Source organism: Corvus moneduloides, chromosome 17 (assembly GCF_009650955.1).
Source record: "Corvus moneduloides isolate bCorMon1 chromosome 17, bCorMon1.pri, whole genome shotgun sequence".
Lineage (NCBI taxonomy): Eukaryota > Metazoa > Chordata > Aves > Passeriformes > Corvidae > Corvus > Corvus moneduloides.
This window is the reverse complement of record NC_045492.1, coordinates 8,646,967-8,652,993: the sequence shown is the minus strand read 5'-3', so window position 1 is coordinate 8,652,993 and position 6,027 is coordinate 8,646,967.

Sequence of the window (6,027 nt, the reverse complement as noted above, 5' to 3'; positions counted from 1 at the left end):
GGGGCGGTGCGGTTCAGCCCGGCGGGGCGGGGCGGGGCGGTTCAGCCCGGCGGGGCGGGGCGGGGCGGTGCGGTTCAGCCCGGCGGGGCGGTGCGGTTCAGTCCGGCGGGGCGGTGCGGTTCAGTCGGGCGGGGCGGGGCGGTTCAGCCCGGCGGGGCGGGGCGGTTCAGTCCGGCGGGGCGGTGCGGTTCAGTCCGGCGGGGCGGTGCGGTTCAGCCCGGCGGGGCGGGGCGGTTCAGCCCGGCGGGGCGGTGCGGTTCAGTCCGGCGGGGCGGGGCGGTTCAGCCCGGCGGGGCGGGGCGGGGCGGGGCGGTTCAGCCCGGCGGGGCGGGGCGGGGCGGGGCGGTTCAGTCCGGCGGGGAGGTGCGGGGCGGTTCAGCCCGGCGGGGCGGTGCGGTTCAGCCCGGCGGGGAGGTGCGGGGCGGTTCAGCCCGGCGGGGCGGTGCGGGGCGGTTCAGCCCGGCGGGGCAGTGCGGTTCAGCCCGGCGGGGCGGGGCGGGGCGGTTCAGCCCGGCGGGGAGGTGCGGGGCGGTGCGGTTCAGCCCGGCGGGGCGGGGCGGGGCGGTGCGGTTCAGCCCGGCGGGGCGGGGCGGTTCAGCCCGGCGGGGCGGGGCGGTTCAGCCCGGCGGGGAGGTGCGGTTCAGCCCGGCGGGGAGGTGCGGGGCGGTTCAGCCCGGCGGGGCGGGGCGGTTCAGCCCGGCGGGGAGGTGCGGGGCGGTTCAGCCCGGCGGGGAGGTGCGGTTCAGCCCGGCGGCGCGGAGCGGCACTGTCTGCTTTCGGCTCAGCATCGCTGCATCTCCCGCAGCCGGCTCAGCCTGGCACCCTGCTCCTGCGGGGAGCCGGCAAACGCGGGGTGCCCGTGCCCGGGCGGACCCTCGGAGCACAGCATCCGAGGCCAGGCTGCTTCGGCTCCATCCGGGAGAGCAGAAAACACCTCCAAGGAGATGCTTGCCCACTCCCAGCGCAAGATTCCCCCAGGGAAACCCCGCACGCCAGCTCATTCCTTTGAATTTCCTCCCACTGCTGGGGTTGGCTTGTCACACCAGCCCACATCAGCTGCAGCTTAAAGACTGTAAGCGGGGAAATAAACCCCATTAACGATTCACTGAATAAATCCCCTCCTAAAGCAAACATCCCGTCTGGGGTCTGCAGGGTCGCAGGACGCTGAATTAGGGACCCACAGGGCTCTCTCCTGTCCTAACCCCTTCCCAGCCAGCCATGCACTGAGCAGGGGAGTCAGCTCAGCCTAAAAGCCGGGGAAATTTCCTTCTGGGACAGTCCGGGATGTGGTAATGAGTGCAGAGGTGCGGTGCAGCCACGCAGCTCCCAGGACACAGCAGGAGCTCCTGCCCACTGCAGCAGCAGCAGCAGGTTCCTGCTCCGGGAAGGAATCGCCTTCCTCGTTCTGTCACACCCACGAGGACACGGCCGCGGAGGACTCTGCTCCATCATCCCTGGGAGTCATTTCCCGTCCCAGAACCGGAATTAGGTTCATACAGGGCTCGTATTCCCACTGCAGGCTTTCAACGCAGGCATCTGAGCTGAGGCGGGGGATCGGAAGCAGTTGTTGCTTTTTAAGTCTTCGTGCCGCAGCAATATTGGCTGTTTGGATCAATTGTCCTCATCCGAGCTGTGCTGCGGCTTGTTCTCCCGGGGAGCGCTAATCCCCTGGGTTTTAGGCAGTCTCACACTGCCTCCCTTAAGGCTGATCACGATTTTTGGGTGAGAAATAATACCCCACTGAGAGTTAATGGCCCGCCTCTCAGAAGCATCTTTACGTGAGAAAAAGACAAAAATAAAACATGGTTTAGCGGTTAATGTGGTGGTGTGGCTGAGTTGATACTTGGACTGGTTGAGCTTCTCTAAACGTAATGATTCTATGGTTCTATGATATCAGGCACTCTCAAAAAAAAATCTTTCTAAAGAATCCCTTGTTGAAAGCCCACACGCCACATTGCCACATTTCCCTCCCTCCTCCTTCTTTTGACTGCAAGCAAGGAAGAGGAGTTAATTTAAAGGCAAAGGCCAAGAGTAGTGTCAGTAAATATTGCCATGAGTCCTTGTTGGCATTTGTGTTTGGTAAGTGAAGATGCAGAGGGAAGGATCAAAGCTGCCTGAATGGCTTTTAATTACAAGCCTCGATTGTTCTCTCAGAAAAATATTGCAGTTATCTAACACAGCTCTTCGAGTGGAATTAGACACTAGTCCCAAGCTTCAAGAGCTGTTCAGTGGCTATTTTCTCCCTTAAAAAAAGTAGATTTGATGTGTAGATAAAAACCAGGCACTCTCTTCAGTGCCTACAGCCAAGTCTGGTGCTTCCTGGATAAACAGAGGATGGGAAGCTTTCCCCATGAGGAAGTGAACAGCCTGGGGTGCACCAAAGGCTGATGGTCACTCTGCTAAAGCCCCCCACCACAGTGTTCCCTGGCTGGGTGGGATGGGGACTCCAGGTGCTGCCACCAATGTGGGAAGGGGGAGTTCCCTTTGGGGGGTCAAATAAACTATAGTTTGGGAGCAAGACCTTTGACAGCAGGCAACCGTCCCCATTTTCAGTTTTCCTGAGATGTGTTTTCTTTCCCTGTCTTTCACCAGGATTTCTGCACATCTCCACCACCTCCCCGTGCCTCGATGCTTCTGCACAGCTCGTGCCACAAGTGTAGAACACCTTGGGAGTTTCTAAGTTCCAAACCATCCCCTGTACAAGACGTGATAAACCAGCTGAATAAGGAAATCAGGGAAATAAGGATTCAGTTTCATAAACTTAACCCTCAAATGAGATCAGAGACTGGTAATTAATAAAGTCAGATTTCAATGCAATGAAAAATCTCCCCTGAGACCCAGCCTGCTGCTGCTCAGCATTGATGGAAGTCTTACGGATGTAATTAAATTTCCCTTATCCATGTGATGGATTCAGTGGGATCCTTCCTGCCGTGGTCACACCCAGCTGAGCTCCTTCATCCATGCTGACCAGGAGCTGGGATGTGAAGCTGATGGCCACCATTTCACGATGCATGGGGCAGGTCAGAGCCAACAGCTCACAGAATCACAGAATCATGGAATCACTGAATGGTTGGGGTTGGAAAGGACCTTAAAGATCATCCAGTTTCAACGCCCTGCCATGGGCAGAGACACCTTCCACTAACCAGAGTACTCAGAGCCCCATCCAGCCTGGGCTTGAGCTCATCCTACACCTTGTGGATAGCCCCAGGCAGAAGGGCTTGGTGGAATCACTGACACTCACCAGAAGATGAAGCAGCTTTCCAGCGAAGCACAAGCGAATTAAACCCCAGTGCAGATGCCAAAGCAAACCACAGGGAGAGCCCTGGTTGGCTTTCCATTGCCACCTCCCCATCACCTCCGAAATGCGGGGAGAAGGGTAAAACACTGCCACCAGGGGCTGGGTTAGTTCTCTGCCCCTTTACGCTGGGTGCCTGGAGGCAGGTGATTATCTCTGGAAATTTTAATGGCATGAAGGTCAGATAGATGACCTTTAAGGTCCCTTCCAGCCCAACCCACTCTGTGATTCTACGATCTCCTCTGTGGTTAAGCAAAGCAAGAGCAGCGCAAGGCTGAGATGAGGGAAACTCCAAAATATGTGAGCAAGTGACCTGTGCATGTGGAGAAGTTGCTATTAACACCTAACACTGAGCAAACATTAAATAGCCAAATCACAATACGGGGGGTTGTTTCACACAGAGGAAATCAAGCTGAAAAGCCATTAATCTTTATTTCATGTTGACTGCAGAGCTTCTGTTTTTTTTTCCCTATCACTGAATGAAATCAGCATGGCATGAGCTTTTCTCGGAGTATTCACTGCACATGCCAGGCTGGAAACACACAGAGAAGCTGATGTTTATTGAAGGGACAGAGCCAGCTCCGGCTCTGCGTGGGCTCCTCTTTATGGCCAGGAAAACGGTGATCTAATGCAGCCAAAACCAGTCCATGGGAAGATGCTGATTCTTTCAATGGTTTCCTTGGAAAAAATCGAGTTTCATGCTTGGTTTCTTGAAGAATCATTCTTCATTTCACTACACTGAAAATGTGCTGTTTGGCAGTGCTGGTGCTGCTGCTGCTGCAGGCTCCAGCCCTTCCTGCCTGGCTTTAGGCCCTGAGGGGAGAGAAGGAGCGATGCTGCCCCTGACCACTGCTGGCAGCAGGAGACTCCATCAGCACTGGAGCTGCATCCTCTCTCAGAAATAACACAGGCTGGAGGAAAAACCCCTTTTGCTGCAAGAGTGGACTGGTTGAACAGGATATGATCTCCTCCCAGAGACCCTTCCAGCAGTTCAGCCACAGGAAGACCAAATTCCCAAGGATCCTCCTCATGGCAAGGGGTTGGATCTTTGAGGTCCCCTCCAACCTGAACCATTCTAGGACTGTGAGATTCTGTGAATCCGAACATGGGAGATGTTGTCCTGGGGGGTGAAGGTGATCCCAGCTGGGGTAGGATATTGAGCACTTTCTCACCCAGGGACTACTTAGGGGGTTTATGGGTTGCTGAAGCAGAAACCTTGGGATGGGGGAAGGGGCTGTCTGTGTCCCCCAGCACTGTGGAGAGCCGGCATCACTCCTTCCCTGCAGCCAGAAGGGATCTGTGCCCTGAGGGAGAGAGAGCAAAGTCAGTTTACATGGTTCAGCAGCATCATCGTTGCCAAGATAAGAAACCATACTGCTCTATTTATTGATTATTTTGTTCTATCATGCAATCTATCCAGGCTTCAGAGTGCTGAAAGCAGGAACAAAGGGAGTTTGTGAGCTGTGGGACTCTGATTTAGCAGCACCCACTTCAATAGCAATCCCTTGGCTTGGAAAAGTCCTAAAACTCCCTCTTTCAAAAGGAGCTTTGGCCTTGGTACTTCTGCTACCACATTTTGAGCAAAGGTGTCATGAATCCCCAGTTTAAATGGGCAAGAGCACAGGTGCTGCAGCCACTGCGGGCCACTCAAAATAGACATGACAATGAGGGGCCCAAAAAACCGTGTGCCAAACACCCATCAGCATCCCACGGCACAAGCACTACTTTCTTACAGTCCATCTCCGTTCCTTAAGCAGCACCAGGACTTTTGGGTTATGGGCTACCCTTCCCACTTTCCATTTCATAGAACCACAGAATCATAGATTGGTTTGGGTGGGAAGGAATTTTAAAGGATGTTTCATTCCAACCCCCTGCCATGGGCAGGGACACCTTCCACTGGACCAGGTTTTTTCAACCTGGCCTTGGACACTTCCAGGGATGGGACAGCCACAGCTTCTCTGAGTAACCTGTGCCAAGGCCTCACCACCCTCACAGGGAAGGATTTCTTCCCACTATCTAATCTAACCTGACCTCTGGCAGTGGGAAGCCATTCCCCCTTATCCTGTCACTCCAGACGCTTGTCCAAAGCCCCTCTCCAGATCTTATGGAGCCCCTTTAGGCACTGGAAGGGGCTTTAAGGTCTCCCCAGAGCCTTCTCTGGGCTGAACACCCCTAGCTCTCTCAGCCTGTCTCTGTAGCTGAGATGCTCCAGCGCTTGGAGAATGTTTGTGGCCTCCTCTGGACTCACTCCAACAGGTCTCCTTTTCCCCTTTCTATCCCTTCTTCAGCCTCCCCACCTCACAAGCAATCCTCACCATGGAGATGGGACAGCTTTCCCTCCCACAGCTGTTGCTGCTGGATTCTACCCTCCATCCCTCCCATCTCAGCTCCGTGGTTCTCCTCAGCAAAGGAGAAGGCCAGGGAGTAGAAGCTGGTCCTTCAGACAGCCCTGGGCAGGGCTTGGGAGGTGAAGATCAGGGGTGTGAATTACCGGCTGCTTCTGCAAAGTCACGGCGATGCAGCTCTGCTGCCACAGAGATTCGCACGGCAAACGCAGCGTGAGGCCATGAAGGCACAGCCAGGGCTGCGGCCTGGGATGTGTCCGAAGCAGATGCTCCTGCTGAAGGAAGGAGAAATTTGCTTCTGCATAAATACCCACAAAAATAGCTGAGGGGGAGCACAGCAAAATGAGTGGGAAAGCAGGCTGGAGTTTTTCTGTCAGAGCCTGCTTT